The sequence below is a fragment of the Amia ocellicauda genome, chromosome 2, assembly GCF_036373705.1.
Source record: "Amia ocellicauda isolate fAmiCal2 chromosome 2, fAmiCal2.hap1, whole genome shotgun sequence".
Lineage (NCBI taxonomy): Eukaryota > Metazoa > Chordata > Actinopteri > Amiiformes > Amiidae > Amia > Amia ocellicauda.
Window position 1 is genome coordinate 39,116,454 of NC_089851.1, and position 18,554 is coordinate 39,135,007.

Here is an 18,554-nt window from a genome sequence, read left to right on the forward strand (position 1 = left end):
CAGTAATTATATTTTTTTGATAGGGAGTGAATACCTTTTTCAAGGCACTATACTTAATTTTAGTTTTGAAAACAAATATGTTAGAAAACGTAGAACCAGTTGCGCTCTACCAAAACCTTTGAAATGTGCTGCTAATTTGAATTAAGTCTGTTATTTCATAACACGTTCCTGTTGTCAATGGATATAAAGTGCCTGTTTTGAATATTGAGGTTCTCCTAACCAATATGTCTGAGATTCTATGGAATCTAGAAGTGAAAGTTGAGATCAGAGAACTATGTAAGTGCTCCACCCATCCCCAAGATTACACCGGTTTTCAAACTGCTCTACCACAAACTACCACAACTTACAAAACAGTGTTCCCTTAGGGGATGACAATAGCAGATACAGTCCCTAATAGAAGTTTTTAAGACCTATCTGGGACTACCATAAAGGATTATCAAGAGGAACAGGGCTTACAGTTACATTTCCTTACAGCATGACTCACAACACTGCAGTTAAAGCAGATGGCTTAATGATGTGGTTTATTTGTCATTTTAGGCCTTCCACTTTCAGAATGAACTCAATAAACTTTTTAAACTGTAGCTGATGGTTTATTAACCATAACATCACAGGTCATCCTGTTATATATAATTATCTGGTTCCTGCTCCAAAGCTTCGATCAATTATTTGCTTCTTTCCTAAATAAAATAAAATAAACAAGATTTAACTTGTTTTAACATTACTTTAAAATTATTTAAAATGAATTGCAAAACCAATTTCATTCATCACTGAATAATTTACTCTTACCTGTTTAATCCTGCAGTGCAACTCGAATTTTAGTTTTGCAACATTAGTTGAGCTAAGTTGTAGTAGAGGAAATAACCCCCCAAAAAAACGACAAACCACTGACTTATATCTGAGCAATAGTAACACTGTGGAAGGTGTAACATTTAGTGAATGAGCATAGTGTAAAAACCACTGTAATTGTAAGAGGAACATGTTTTAGGCTGTCCGACAATGATTCTTAGAAATAACATGCTCAGAAACCACAGCCGTATCTAAACTGGGGGACAGAAAGGTTATACTATTTTTGCACTTCTTAGCTGTTGTACACCCTTTAGCTATTTTTTCTTCTTTAAGCATATCATTGTGTGTACAAATGTATGGTTATTTCTTGATGTTGAAACGTCATATTTGTAACATTCATTTTTTTAAGTTTGTTTCTTGAGAAGAATGTACCTTTGTGAAAACCACACGGGGGGCTGCAATTAGCTTTTTTTTTTCTTTCATTCAGTACTTCCTTCTGCACTATACAGCACTACTTGCCACCAATTTATGTCTTCATTCTATGTAATTCATATGCAGGAAGTAGTCACCCCCCTTGTACTTTTTCACATTTTGACATTCTGATGCATTTAAATTGGATTGTTTCCTTTTTTATTTATAATTTTTCATGGAATACAATTTTGAACAATTAAAGCTACCATCAAAAGAAAATTCATGTAAATAATGCTGTGTATGGAAGCATTCATAATGATTCCTGACTCATTATGTGATTACTTAAGAATTCCTTGATTATTTATGTTAAAACTTAAAGGTGGTCATATACACATACATAAGCGTTTTAAGTGATCTGTAATGTTTTGTAACATTATTAATCCTGATTTGAATAGCAAAGGCAATATTTATGTACGTTATGCAAGTTCAGAGAATGTTCTTAGCTTCAGATATACCCAGTGCAACAATGAAAGTCCTACTAAGTATAAATGTGGATAATGTTAATAAAATACTTCAGACTAATTAAATGCTGTCGTGATAGATAATAAAAACAATGCTGTGGATGAAAGCGGTGATAGGGTCAGTGCCACTCTTAATGAAACTCTTATTGAACTGTTCAGCTCTGCCTGGCAAATGGAAACAAAGCATAAATCAGTCCTGCATTTGCGGTAGTGCTTCTGTAATATTTATATTCTCTCTGGAGATCCTAACATCATGACAGTGTTTAAGAAATGGCAGCTCAAGCCCACACAGACACTCCTGGATTGCATTAGAAGAAAAGATACAGCCCTAGAAAATAATTGAATTATCTTCCAATTCATGCTTCCAATATGTCTAAAACTGGCAGTAAACCACGAAACAGGCAGTAAAGATGGAACAACCATGAAACAGTACAGAGCTCTGTACCCTGAATGGTCAATGCTTGAGAAGTAGTTATAAGTTGGAGGCTGCTGACTTTTCCCACACACTAGCAGTCACAGAAGTGCCAGGCACCGTCAAAGCCCATCTCAAAACATTCTTGTTGATCCCTCACACCCAGTTTGTCTGTTTATATATTCCCCTCAGTTCTGTGCCACTTGAGCAGTCTGCCTTTATTTTTGTATCCCTCTTATCCTCAAATTAAAACATCTGTGTAAGTGTTTGTTAAAAAAAAAATGTAAACATCCTCTCGTTCCCAGGTGTCCTCATCAATAAGCCCACATGGAAACCTCATCAGGTATTTCTTCTCCAGCTGGCCTTCTTAAGTGTGAGATCGGGCTACGGCTTAGTAGATGTCAGAGACAAGCAGCAACTGCTTCCTTTTTATGAATGGCGCTTCTAAAGAGGCTGAGGTATTATTAGAAACCAATAAAACAAATTCTATAGATTTCCGCATTTGCAAGGGCTGAGATACTCTGTTGATACACTGGTTATTGATTTAGCAAATGTAGTCCTTTTACAGTGGTAAAGATATCTGAATATTAAAAGTAGGGTGCAATAAAAAAAGTACACATTTGTATTTCAAAAACATTATACAATTTGATAACATACATTTTTATATTTATAATTTGCTGAAAATGAAGACTATTTTATGTCTACTCAACAACTTTAGCATAATGTATGTAATATTTCATACTGAATTTCAATGATTTCATATTTAGATACCGTTATGTCCTTTGTTAAGGGTGAAAGGTATACTTATTCATTTTAAATTAATTCCTTTCTGTACTGTGTGTCTTTGCTGTCACCCATTTAATTCACAGGGCTTTCCTTCCACAACTTAGTTGAGCGGAGTTGAGACACTGCTGAAAATGTTTCTTGTGAAAACTGTTAGTCACTCTTGATAAGGAAGTCTGATAATAAATAAATAATAATAATTAGTGTGTGAGTGTGAGATCTCCCTCTAAGAGGTAACAGTACTTTCAAGACATGGCGTCTGGGTAGAAGACATGATTCTGCCTATGACAGTGATACTGCAGTTTTAATAGGAGCTGTTGGATGACGGCACATCCCCATCCATACTCAAGGTCTATCTCACGGCAAAAGGGTTGCCCACTTTTTGGCCACCCATTTCTTTGAAAGGAATGAGGGAGCTTTGCCATAGTGTCTCTGTACGCCTTCCAGCATGGCGTATTGTTGTAGTGCTAGATGTGCTTTCCAAGGCACCCTTTGAACCACTTCACTTGGCTGAGCTGAGGCTGGTTCCTATGAAGACAGTGTTTGGATGGCCAAACACATAAGCAAACTGCATCTATGTGTCTGTGCATTCATCTCGCGTTAGCTTTGCTGGTGATGGGACCAGGGTTTCACTTCTGCCTAACCCTGTTTTCCTACCCAAGGTTATCTCCTTCTTCCAGGTAAATCAGCTGGTGGAGTTTATAGCTTTCCATCTTCCCCCATATCTTCCGAGGAGGAGCACCGGTTGCATTTGCTCTGCACTGATCCGGCGTTAGAGATGATATATGGGTCGTAACAGAGGCGTGTGCCAGACTACGGAGCTTGGTCTCTGGTGCAGGCTTTGTCTGAACAACGCCTGTTCCATTGGGTTGTTAATACTATCGTCATGGCCTATAAGTCTGCTGCCCTGCCTGTGAACCCCTGCTCCTGATTATGTCTTTGTCTCAGCGGTTGCCTTGTGCTCTTGCAGGCCACAGGTTTCAGACTTGGTTTCCCTGGGCTTCTGTTGATACACAGTATCCCGTAATCCTCTGGGAGCTATTTTTGATTGGAAAGATAACGTTGGGTTGTGCATGCCACACTGGTTATCTAAAAAAAAACAATAACACTAACTTTACAGTCAACAGCACGTTTTCTCTTGGCATGTAGGGTTTGATAGGATAATTTCTAATGACACTTGTGTTTTAGCAGAGGTTCTGCATGGTAAGTGCCTATGAATTGTGCATTTCTATGTACAGAAGAAGGTACTGGCACAAAAATGAGTGCAGTGTAAGAAAATGTTTTCATTTATTTTGTAAATTTGGGTTAAAAATTATTTTACTGGTGGCTGGTTAGTGTAAAGTACATGCCTGTTTTTCTCATTCCCTGTCTTTTGCATCCCGTGTACAAACCCTCTGAAGGAATAGGCAGGCATTCCTATCACTTAAGTCAACACGGCAAGAGAAGATTTAGTAAAATTCTACTTCTGTTCGTGTTTCAGCAATCAAGTATTTCTACGGCTTTCCCCTTTTTCTTATATTTAAAATATGTATATTTCAGCTGTATAAAAGAAACTCAAATGGCTAATTATATTGTGTCTTCAACAATAAACAAGTCTCCTTTTCAGGGATGTGTCTATTATCAGTCTGTATGAAATCTAGCAAACAAAAACGAAAAGTATGACAGAAAAGCTTGACCGCTTGACACTTTCCCACATGATCGAAATCTATGATTGTGATCTGGAAGGTGTCCAGAGGCAACATGAGGTTGTAAATCCACTGACAGCTACTTAATAAGCTGCCAATCAGTAGGTGATGTATCTATCCCATGTGGAATCCACCAATGTACCATGAGGGCCTGAACTACAGCCCACAGAGGGAAGTAAGACACTCAGCACTCATATTATTTCTCCTTAAAAATGTGGTGCTCTGATGAATAGATGCTCCTTGTGCTCTACATAGACTCCCCGAAAACACAGATACCTGAGGCTTAGCGACGTACTCAGCTCCCTTCAGGACACAATGCAACTCTGTGCTTCGTGCCGTATCAAGACTTCTTCCCAAAGTCATCGAACGTTGTGAATAATATTCCTCACATTGTTTGAACATTTTTGACCACCGAATAATTCAGTCCAGTAGCTACTCACTATACGCTACACCTGCAAAACACTTAATGTATTATTGCGTAATCTAGATGAAACCAAACTCAATATTAGCTAACAATATAGCGGATTGATATCTAGTGTATATTTAATGTGGTTGTGCCTAATCATAAATTGAAAGGTTCCCTATTGGTAACCTATGGGCGGCATTGCGAGCATCTCTCCCGAACTTCTTCAGAAAACTAAACTATTTTGAGAATTAGGAGGTACCAAAGAAATGTGAGACACAGAATATATACACTCACCTAAAGGATTATTAGGAACACCATACTAATACTGTGTTTGACCCCCTTTCGCCTTCAGAACTGCCTTAATTCTACGTGGCATTGATTCAACAAGGTGCTGAAAGCATTCTTTAGAAATGTTGGCCCATATTGATAGGATAGCATCTTGCAGTTGATGGAGATTTGTGGGATGCACATCCAGGGCACGAAGCTCCCGTTCCACCACATCCCAAAGATGCTCTATTGGGTTGAGATCTGGTGACTGTGGGGGCCAGTTTAGTACAGTGAACTCATTGTCATGTTCAAGAAACCAATTTGAAATGATTGGACCTTTGTGACATGGTGCATTATCCTGCTGGAAGTAGCCATCAGAGGATGGGTACATGGTGGTCATAAAGGGATGGACATGGTCAGAAACAATGCTCAGGTAGGCCGTGGCATTTAAACGATGCCCAATTGGCACTAAGGGGCCTAAAGTGTGCCAAGAAAACATTCCCCACACCATTAGACCACCACCACCAGCCTCCACAGTGGTAACAAGGCATGATGGATCCATGTTCTCATTCTGTTTACGCCAAATTCTGACTCTACCATCTGAATGTCTCAACAGAAATCGAGACTCATCAGACCAGGCAACATTTTTCCAGTCTTCAACTGTCCAATTTTGGTGAGCTTGTGCAAATTGTAGCCTCTTTTTCCTATTTGTAGTGGAGATGAGTGGTACCCGGTGGGGTCTTCGGCTGTTGTAGCCCATCCGCCTCAAGGTTGTACGTGTTGTGGCTTCACAAATGCTTTGCTGCACACCTCGGTTGTAGCAAGTGGTTATTTCAGTCAAAGTTGCTCTTCTATCAGTTTGAATCAGTCGGCCCATTCTCCTCTGACCTCTAGCATCAACAAGGCATTTTCGCCCACAGGACTGCCGCATACTGGATGTTTTTCCCTTTTCACACCATTCTTTGTAAACCCTAGAAATGGTTGTGCGTGAAAATCCCAGTAACTGAGCAGATTGTGAAATACTCAGACCGGCCCGTCTGGCACCAACAACCATGCCACGCTCAAAATTGCTTAAATCACCTTTCTTTCCCATTCAGACATTCAGTTTGGAGTTCAGGAGATTGTCTTGACCAGGACCACACCCCTAAATGCATTGAAGCAACTGCCATGTGATTGGTTGGTTAGATAATTGCATTAATGAGAAATTGAACAGGTGTTCCTAATAATCCTTTAGGTGAGTGTATGTTAGAATGTGTAAATATACCATTTATTTAATCTTACTTCAAAATATTTTCTATTTTATGGTAATCGCCTTTCACCTTTTACCTCAACATCTAAATGGAAAATGACGCTAAGCCTGTTTTGTGCCTACTGAAAGAAGCCATCCTGCTTGACAAGTTAAAAATGTTGATGAACAGAATGTATCGAGCTTTGCATTTTAATTGAGGACACACTTTGAAAAAACACTTATAATTTATTACCGAAGCCTGAAAGGAAGTATCAATTAACTAAATGGGGAGATTTCCTATACTTGCTAAAGTGCTGTGTTTCAAACGCTGATGGTTAGAGTATGAATGAATCACTTTATTTATCAATCACTTTGTTTTCAAGAATGCTTTCTAATGGTAAGCATGTAATAAATCATATTTATTACAGTGTGAAAGGAGTGCAGCAATATATAAACAGGTTTACACCAATATATACATAATTTCAAGATGTTGGTATAGGATAAATCTGTAAGTACTTAACATGTCCTAGCTTTTAGACTAGATTTCTAATAGTGCATTCCTTAAGTGCCCATTTTGTATTGTCATTTAATGTAATTTAAAGTAAATTATCGTCTACTATACCTATATTTACAAAGTGGATTTTCATATATTCCTCAAAGAACAACTGTATTAATTTTAAGAAAGAAAACTTGAAACAGAAAACCCACATCACATCAAACGTATTGTGACATATTAAAATATTTTAAAATATTTGTCTTCAATTCTTTTGGACATTCATGGAAGATCTTTGCATAACTTTTCTCACCCTACAAAGAGGAACATTTAGATAGAGAATAAGCAGTCAGTTACTGAAAGCAGAAGTTATGAGTCTTGCTTGTGGTGGTAAAGTGTTTATTTTACTCAAACGTGTGAACATCAGTTTCAACATTTAAGATATTAAAACAAAACTGAATTAATTAAAATCATTCCATGAAGGTGTGGGTAGAAAGAAAACAATGATAGTGTCTTATTTATCATCAGTAGCTCTTATGCAATAAAAGAGCAGCAAGTATTTGTATTTCCCCATTTACAGAAGCTTCATGCTGACTTTTGTAATTCATAGCTTAAGAGATTTGCTAAGCTACAAAAATTATCTTCTGTAAGAGTAGGAATTTTCAAAGGCCCAGTTAATTCACTGATATGATCATACCTCCTCTTAATGTTAATAATACATTTACAAAACACTCAACACAGTCAGCTCTGTTGATATACGTGGATCAACTTGAGCCCAGTTTAAGTGATTTTGTGTTTTATAAGGATTCTTAAGGATTGTGCTTAAGGATTCCCCATATAAACAGCCTATTTCTTTTCTGCATTTAATGGAGATATATCGTACATTACCAAAAGTATTGATAAAAAAACAAAAAAAAACAGCTGTTCTCAATGTATTTTGATTGGTTGTGGGCCCACCTTTGGCCTTGCTGCAGTTATACACTGGTAACACTACTGTATAGCATGCAAAAGTACCAGTATGGTTGGGGTAAAATGAATCACTGTGGAACATCATTCCTCTTAAATCTCAAGAGTGTACAAATCTCCCCTATTCAAGGTCTGACCTTTTTCCAGAAAGCGAAAACAAGACAAAATAGGTAAAATAACATTGTTAATTACGGTGAGAGTGTAATTATGGTAAGACCCAATGTGTCTTAATCATTGCAGTTTGACTATGACAGGATATCTCCCTGAGAAAAGGGGATAAAAGGAGTAAAATGGTTTTGTACTGAGGTGTACCTTAGAATATGCAGATAATTTAATACAATCTACATTTCAGATTCGATTGTTGATGGTAGTGTTGGTATATATCCCATGAAAGTGGCTGGGATTGCCTCTAAAACATGTATATTATTGCTGATGCTCTGAAGAAAACAGCACCATAGCCTATAAGACATCTTAAATGAGGACTGAAAAAGGCTTCCAGACAGACAAGATAGCCAGCAGGGAGTCGTATGAAATCATCAGTCATAGTAAATGAGGAGACAGTGTCAGCAAGAGGAACTATAACACAAATTGACACATGAGTAAGATATGTTTAAGGAAACTCCACACAAACAATAGTGTATATATAGTGAGTAGTGAGTAGTTGTAATTGTATTAATGGCATTTTTTCCCACTTCATTGCACTCACTCATCAGCCTGCAGTCGCAGAGCAAGTATGGAGAAACAAGATGACAGAATAAAGTATAACAAAGTAGAATAATAATATGAATTCAACATCCTCATGTAAACTGTTTAGTAAACTCAAAAATACTGTTTTGTAAACTTTAAATTGTTTAAGACAATTCAACAAGCAGATTATACCATCTGAGAAACACTGTGCTACCCTAGGCAATACAATTATTTTTAAAAGATCCTGTTCTTCCCTGAAGAGTGATTCTTCACAAGACTATCTAGTCAAAAGACTGAAATAAATTGACAATCACAAAGCAGTCATTATGTGCCTAGACACCCTACTGATGTGAAAACAGCTAAATGCTGAATTCTTCCTAATCCTCATCTAAACCTCTCTTTATACACCTGAAAGCCTCTTGCACTCTTATTGTCAGTGCAGTATCAGGTATTAGGGATTTGGCTGATATTTCTATGACTCATTAACCATAATAAATACATACATACATACATGCATAAACCAAACTCTGACTCACTTCAGCCCTGTACTGGATGAAACAGTTATTAAAGTTTGGGTGGATGAATGGATAAATAAATATAATGTTCACAATGCTTACTAATAGGAGAGATAATTCTCCAGTTTTTGCCCAAAATGATTTTCCTCTTCACTGTAATTTAAGTTACCACCAGAAATGTCAATGTTGCATGAATCACAAAATTAAATCAAAACAAAATGTACATTGCTTAATTGTAATGAAAGTACAGAAATACTACCAGGCATAAGAAGAGCCACCTATTCATGTCAATATGAAGGTTTTATTCTACATCCCATTGATGGAATTATTATTCATGCTAGTTTTGGTATCTACTATATATATTAGTCTCCTAGTCTCTAGTGTTTCCAATTTCCCTTCTGTAAATGAAGATACATGCTCTCTGTTGTAGCTTAATAAAATGTCCCAGTTTAGACAAATTCAAGTACTTCATTAATGGGATTACTTCATTTTGATGGAATCAGGGACAACCACTAATAATCAGCTTTGCAGACACATAGATAGATAAATAGAGAGATATGTACATATGTTAATCTACAGCTCAAACTTTGCAAGTACAGATATGAATACATTATGGCTATTTGCTCTTTAATTCATTATAATTATATTTAAAACATGGAATAAAAACATAATAGTAATATATGATGATGCTTTTGTTTGTCTAATCAATGTGCATGTGCTTTATTTTCAATGTTCATTAAAGACATCTTAATCACAACACTTACAATCAATCTGCACTGTACAAGTACAATCCACATTGCTACTACAGAGCGTGGACAGTAATGCAGCCCCTAAAGAATACATCAAGCTCCTCTGGATAAAAACAGTATGGACTTGTCTATGTCACAATGTTGTTGTAATTCAGTCTTAAAATTTGAATTTGTCACTTAATGCACAGGATTTATCACAACTGAAACTCTCATAAAAACGCAACCAGAAAATTCTTACACAAATCATATGGAAAGCTTCTTCCTACCATAGAAGTGGTTCAGACTATTCATTATATAGCCCAACAACTTTCAATATTACTTTGTTCCCCTTTTTCCCAGGAAAAGGATAGTGTCTGATACAATACTATTATCACCGATTAAGATCGCACATGGTATTCAAATAACACTATTAAAGCAAGGCATATTTTACATGAGCATGCAAACACCAACAATTTGATATACTTCAATATTTCACAATGTAATACCCTTTGGAAAATATGAAAATATATTACAATATATGTAAAAACATGTATTCCACTTCAAAATGTATTGGAATATAGATTACTCTGCTTAAAATACATTGAATGCTCATTATAAATGATATGGTGTGAAACAAAATGTATTTTGAATATTGAAATGCTCTTATAGGTTTCATTTCCCTACTAGATGTCTGCTGGTCCAGATGTAGACCGGTTTTAAGAGTACTGAATGGAGAATCTTACTCACATTATTAAATTATGATTTGAGTCAAAAAAACATAAGACAGCTTATGTTACCCCATTTATGATTCATCTGATTAAAATAACTACCATCTAAATTCTTATTTCTGTACTTTGAAGAGTATTTTGTAGTCTTTACCACAGTACTGTGATAACAATCTGATGGATGACATTTGTTTTGGGGTTTTTGATAATGAGTCAGTCTTTTTTCTCTATTAATCTCTATGATTCTTGTAATAAATTACAAAACCATTGGATATTGGAACTGGCTTAAATGCATCTGGAAGATTTATGAACAATGTTACTAATATGACACAGTTTGTAAAACAATCAATCTAATGTTAACTTCTGTTCTGAAGTTAAAATTGGGAATAATTCCCATGAATTATGAATTCCCATACAATTGGGAATAATATGAAATATTCAATTGTTATTAGATACTTAATATTCACATACCCTCCCATTTTGGGGAAATTAGTATCTTAAACTAGATTTTTTAATCTAAAATTACATTGAAACCAGTCATACTTTTTCTTTTGATACTATGATTAATACTTCTATTAATTTCACATGAGACTTCAGATAAATCACATTGAGTTTGTTAATTGCATTTGGAGATACAGAAAACTCAATTTCAAAGGTTTATGCTGGTAAATATTATTATTATTTGTATTTCTTGGCAGACACCCTTATTCAGGGCAAAAATACAATTCAATAAAGGCATCAATCATTACAAATTAAATTTACATAAAACATAGCAATTCAAAATATAATACATTTTACAACTTCTAATTTACAATTTACACAGGCAAGTACAGTAAGTGAGGTCCTACATCCTGGACGGTAAAAGCTAAGTGCTGTCAAGATGTAGGGTCACAGTCAAGGGCTACGGGAAAGGGAGAAAGAAGGAAACAAATTAAAAACGCAAGAAGCATAATAAATACCAGAAAAAAAAAAAAAAAAAAAAAACAATCTAAAAGATTAAAATCTTGTTTCTCTGTAAAAAATTTAAAAAGTATTATCTACCACTGTGGTGAAATGACTTAGCACTTCAATTAACTTTAAATGAACTATACTCTGTACACCATACAGAACTAAGTTAAATGACTCAATCAAAATTTAAAACTGTTCACTTTATTTTAAGACAAGTAATATTGCCTTAATGATCATGTCTGAATGGGCCTCAGTAATTGCAGTATCAGACTTCAGTCCTTTCTAAGTTGAATGTGCATTTCAAGCCTGTGCCCCTTGTTTTTTTGCAATCTAAGATGAAACTGCAGCCCCGAGGAAACTGTATTACCAGCAGCGTTCACTGAGCGACTTACACTAGAAGGACTGGATATTTGAAATTGATATCACAGAAAGATTGGAGTAGGCATTACTTTTATGTTTCTTGCAGTGAAGTCACAGGTGAGGTTTTCAGAACCTTTGGCAAATATTTAACATGCAATTAAGCTCAGAGTGCAAATGCTGCAACATGGTCAAACAATCAGTGAAATCCTTTTTTGTAGGACTAATGAAAAGGGTCTAAACATAACAAACAGATTTCTTTTCATTCTCTCAATGTGTGTTATTGAATGTCTGAAGCAAATTACTAACCATTACTAATTGAGGGATAAAAAGAGGTCAAAATGATGTGTTTATTCCCACCTTTCTAACAGTGATAAAAGAGTTTATATGTTTACAAGTTTTTAGCATTGTTAATCAATTTCCTTTACTAATTTAAGATCTGATTATTAATTCATGTGTGTTTATATGCTTATTTTTAAATGCTTTGCTATTACAATTATATTAGTTAAACTGCAATAAGGTGATACAGTGAAATGCAGCAAAAAGTAATGCTGTCGCGTACTATTTCAATTGAAAAGAGTTGTTGAAAGCCAATATTTTTTATTGAATTGTTTGCTTTTGAATCTTCCTTTGAATGGAGAATAACCATTACTTTGATTGTAGGCATTGGAGAGGAAGATGATTTAATTAGGGAGGGTCTAATAATACAAAATATGTTCTTAAGCAGATAATTCAACTTCTGTGGAGAATGATTCACCTCTGAAACAAAGGATTATGTGAGCACTACTGAGAAAGGCAGTAATGAGTAGGTGTGATAGAGATTGATGTTTTTACATCTCAGTGTGTGTAAGCCAACACCACTGGCTCTTAGTCTTATCAAGTCTCCGCCCCGTGAAAAGAGTGGGGAGATGGAAAATGAATGGGATTTAACTGAAGCCAGACTCTGGGCTTGAATGTAGACCACTGGCGCTAATAAACAAACATTAGCACACATCAAAAGGAAGTAAGTAAATCTGGGCCGGCCCAGAGCAAACAATGAATGGTTCAGCCAAGCGTGTCACTCAGGGTGACACTGAATGTGACAATGAGACACGAGCCGTTTCCATTTCGCACACCAGCTGACAAGTCTTAATACATCACAGAACTTGTTTTGCAGGTTATGGCACACAAGTACATTAAAGCAGGCACAAGAGGAAATATGCTTAACTGTGCATTTAGGATTAAAACTCAGAAATGGGGGTTTTAAATTACTCAGTTGTATTTCAAAAGAGTCATTCTGACTGTTAATTCTTACTCAGATTGAAAGAAGCGCTGATCCGTTCAGTTGATTCAAATGGAACATCATCAACAACATAAAAAAACATTTAACCCAGTTGAATTGTTTGCTTTTGATCTTCTATTGAGTAACCATTAGCCCCTTAGTAGGTGTTGGAGAGGAAGATGGTTTCATTAAGGAGGAACATTTACTGCAGCATCTTAAAAGCTTTCCCTGGACTCAGATCCATTCCAAACAGGTAATACGCACAGATGTTATAACCTTATTTTAAATGTTTGTGTCTTTATTAATTTCAATGTGATATTTTTAAAAACCTATATTTGACATCTAAAAGCCAGAAGGAAAATAAAGCTACAAATTAGACATTAGTAGGGGTAATAGTAGTATATCTCTGGGGTAGGTGTTGCACTGATGAAATTAGACTAACATTAAAAGCAGTAAATGGTTTGTCTGTGCTTACCTACACAGTGTGCTTCCTGCACCAAAATTGTGAGATTGAATACATCTCTACATCTATATTGTATACATGTTGCTTTGTCCATGTGGTATGTTATGTTGTGAACATGATCTGTCAATTAAAGTAAACATAAAACGTCAATAAGATGATAAGAACTGAAAGCCCCAGCTTTCAACATATTGATGAATCAAACCATAAATAATATTAATTATATTCAGATGTGTGAGCATTGAACAATGCACTGTTGATAGGATGAGTGGTGATTTAATCAAAAACAATGGAATGCATTTAAATATTTTTGAAATATAAGTATACCTATTGGTGTAAATGAATAACTAGAGTTGGGTGAATTTCACATTTAAAGTACTAATATTATTTGTTGATTTTCACTATCTCTTTTTCTCACGTTAGTCTATGACCAAATTCTGGTGTTATGGTTTTGACTGTGTACGTGCTACAATAAGCTAAATCTATATTATTTATGTAATAATGTATTCATTTACATTTATTGTGTTTAATTCATCTTTAAGAACTGCATTATTGCAGTTTGTTTAAAAAGAAATGAGAAATACAATGTAAGGGCCTTGCTTAGTGCTAGCTGAAATTTCCCAAAATACAAAATTTGTTTTATTTGCATTATCATTTTAATCTCAAAAAAGTAATACTCATCAGTGTCATCAGTCACAGAAATATCAGAACTCAGATTAAATGCATCACATATCCATGTGTTAATCCTGTGGTATTTATATCGTAATTTACCTTATTTTAAAGTGTGACAGTAACGACTCTAAACTAAAATCATTGTGTTTAGGTTTTGAAGCAGCTGAGGGACACTTTTGGCTCAAGAGACATACATTGAGGAGCACTGGGATAAAGCTTTCCTGACCATAATATTTAGTTTATGTTTTTCCTCTTTGGAAGACAGTTAAGTGATGCCAGGTTTGACAGTACAGTAGACTGTTGAAATTCAAGTTCAGAAGACAATTACACTGCCATCATATTGATATGACTACTAGACTGGTAGAGGAGGCTACTAGACTGTTTGAGAGCTTCCACCACAGAAGCAACACTGAGGGTTATGGATTCTCTGCTCAGCCTCATATTACCATCCTAAGACAAGATTTTCTTGTCTGTCTAGACCACATCCACAATCACTTGCTGCCATAGTCACGGTAGAGGAAAGTCGTACAAAAATCAGGAGAAAATTACCAATTGTCAATGTTTGATGTAACTTAGAACATAGCCAGTTCTAAACAGCATTCAAGACACGTGTTAGGACTTCAACATTAACTGACAACAAGAGCACAAAACAAAAGTAGATCAATTCAAAACGAGCAAAAAATGGGACAACGCACATGACACAACACGTGACGCTGTCCTGGGCAACGCAATAAGGCCCCGACCCGAACTGCCCTGCACCTGCCCAGACCCCGGGGGAGAGAAACAGCTGTTCCCGCCAAGACAGCTCCCCTCCTCCATAAAGCAGGCAGTGCCCGACTTCTGTACTGTGATGCGGCCGGCGGAGAGTCAGGGAGAGTGAGTGAGACATCCTTGAGGATTGCAATAACGGTATGAACTTGAACTCGAACTTTGAATAACAGCATTTGGATTGTCACGCTGTTTGTCTTGTTCTTATGTTTCTATTAGTTATGTGTTTAGAGAGGGAACTGTGTTCATCTGTGTAGGTGGGCTCAAAGAGGAGCTAGTTTTTCTTTACATTGCTCTCTGTTTATTTTGGAGCCCCACACACTATCTGTAATTTAAATAAACCTGCACTTTTACATCACACTTCTGCCTGTTCTTCTCCTGAGCCCCGCCTTTCAGAGTCTGGCAGTTTTTGAATATTTCATCTTTTGTATTTAATTACATAAATTTACTTTGATTACATTGTTTTAATGTTTAGACAACACCCCCTGGAGTCCAAAAAGTAGTGTTGCCACAGTGTAATTTGGTTAGCTTTGTTGTGGAGTACATCAGGAATCTGTCTGAGGACCATTGGTCTTACTTATTTATTTTAGTGACCAATTATTTGTTCAGTATAATTAGCATAACATCATAGTCATCATTATATTCTTCTAGACATTGTAATGTCTTGTAAAGCTTGGCTATATAATGAATCGGGTAACACTACAATAGGTCTCCCAAATTACAGTTTATTAACATAGTAGGTACTCATTAACTACATGTTAGTTACTCATAGTAACAGTGTAATTAATAAATTATTAACAAGCACTTAATATGTAAAAATTATTAATGGTATAAGTACACATTTGTCTGGTTAGGATGCTTTGGAGCTCTACCAGGCATCATAGGCATAGGGCTAGGTGGGGACAGGGATGCCTCTTTCATCGATGAGCTGTTTCTGACCACAGGACATTTTTTGGATGGTGGATAATCATTGACACACCCATGACACTGTAGTGCGTGAAAACCCCAGCAGGGTTGCTGTTTCTGACACACTCATACTTGCACATCTGGCACCAACTACCATGCCCCGTTCAAAGTTGTTTAAATCGTTTCTCTTGCCCATTCTCCCTCTGAAGTGCACACACAATTGCCTACCTGCTTTAAATAGTATAGTCTGAACGTATGATGCCGTCATATTTCATGGAAAGAGAAGTTAGCTAATGGATATATACACATACACTTCAAAGTCCTCATTTAGAATTTTGTTGGTAATTCTGGTTACATTGCTGGAAAAAGTACATTGATGTTGTGGAAAGAGTTAATAGAAAAGCAAATAAAATAATCCCTGGTCTCACAAGAATGTGTGATGCAGACAGGTGACGAGAACTAAATCCCCTTAGTTGCGAACAGGTAATATTGAAGGTATTTTATTCAGGTATTCAAAATCCTAAATTGCACAGAAAAACCTAACCTCAAAAACTACTTCACACTCATTCTGTAACATGGTGCAGAGGCCACAAGTGGAAATTAATCTTCAAGCTTCCCATCTCATCTCCCATGAAGTTGAGACTGATTCTTTAGGTTTCTTCAATAAATATCTGTTTGAAATCCTTTAGTCCATTAGCTACCAAAATACAAACAAGCAAAACATCTGAATGACCCCATCTTGTGTTTCTTTGTTTACTGCTTAAATTAATTCTAATGTAATGTAATGTTGATTGTTTGCAATCTAATAAGGGTCATAACAAAGTCAAATTTATTTCTATTACTATTTTGAAAGACTGCACCTTTGGATAAACTTTGCCCTAAATATGAAATATGAAAATTATATATATATATATATATATATATATATATATATATATATATATATATATATATATATATATATATAAAAAAAACATTCCACAATAATTCACTGCAGTCTTTTTGTTTGTTTACATTGTTATAGACTAATTTGGTATAGGCAGAAAAGGTATTGCTTGTCTATCTCATTTCACTTCAGTGCACATATATTGTTGAGAAGACAGATGAGGAGAGAGTGAAATATAGTGCAGTCGTCTCAGTCCCAATAAACTGTAACAAAGAAAATTTCTAAATGGATCATGAATTCAGGGATTCTGAACAAAGGCAGAAAAATGTGAACTTGAGGTACAAATCAAAGGACGGCACTATGACACACTGTACTCTTGTTGCTTAGTAACAGATTTTGAATTTCGGTTTCCAGAGCACCTAGAAGAGTGTGACTGTGTTAAATATTTTTAAAAATATACACTCATTTGTATATTGTAAAGGCAGCACCGCCCCACTTCATTGATATGCAGGCATCTCCGCAAGGACTCCTGGGAGGTGGTCCCACAGACTGTATAAGGTTAATTAGGAAATGTGTTAATCATAATCGTTCACCTGTTCTGTATTGTTATGATGTTGTGTTGATATGTGTTGATATTCTCCCTTATTTTCTGTATGCCTGTTTCATGTTTGGGTCCCCCCTGTTTCAGTTATACAAGCTCTGAATAGCCATAGCCCTTACTTGCAGCCTGATCTGCCTTTGTTAAGTATTTCTTTGTTAAGAGAGTGTAAGAACATGTGAAGAAATAAAGAGCATGTTTACCTCTATTTGGTATCTGACTTGGACCCACAAGGGTTTCAGTATTACCAAAACTGTTACAGTATACATATAAACACACACACACACACACACACAAAATCCATATACAAACTTCCTGTTTGTTTAACTGTAAGTTAAAATGACAAAATAAATAGTAAATCAAAAACTGAAGGAACACAGAAAAATGAATAAAAAAATACCATTTGAATAATGTATTTATTTTAATGATTTTACATATTTTAAAATATGTATTAAATGAGTATTACTTGCATATCTGTTAACATTTAAATCGCTTTTCTGTTTTCTCCATAAATCTGGGTATGAATGTATTCTACCATAAAATAATGTTGATATTTTTGTGTTGTTAAAAAAAGTGATACAGAGATGAATAGACAGACTTATTATTTTGTATAAGTATATTCCCCACAATGACCAGCTTTAGATGAAATGGTGATTATATTATCTTATTACTTTGCAGTTTCTTCCTTGACAAAATATAGTTTGCCGCCACCCTTAAAGTACCTCTGTAGTTCATTCCAGAAAACATTTGTGGCACAGAAGAGCACTAATCCTGCTCTACAGAAGTAATTTCTATGCTCTCATTTTTGTTACATTACAAAAGAGTGTGCTGTTAAGATGATATAATTAATTAACTAATTAGTTAATATATCTAAATCCACAGCATTGTGATGTTTCGCCTCTTGGTGTGTTATTTATTTTTACTTTGATTCCAGTGCAATATACCCGTTAATATTGTACATAAAAGGATCACCTGGTTGGGCTCTACTCATTCACTGGAGACAGGTTATAGTAATACATGTTATTTTTTCCATTGTAAACTATAGGTGAGTTCATAGTGCTTGACTTACTGAAGTGCCTGGGTGG

General features: G+C 35.6%; 2 long non-coding RNA genes across 3 annotated transcripts in view; one reads left to right on the top strand and one right to left on the bottom strand.

Annotated features, from left to right (window-relative positions):
- LOC136771202 (uncharacterized) overlaps positions 1 to 18,554 on the bottom strand; it is a 124,724-nt gene that overhangs the window by 32,025 nt on the left and 74,145 nt on the right. The window lies entirely within an intron of this gene.
- On the top strand, positions 11,589 to 15,439 carry LOC136771191 (uncharacterized). The gene is made up of 2 exons (XR_010822302.1): positions 11,589 to 13,432; positions 14,463 to 15,439. It is a non-coding gene; the product is annotated as an uncharacterized LOC136771191 (long non-coding RNA).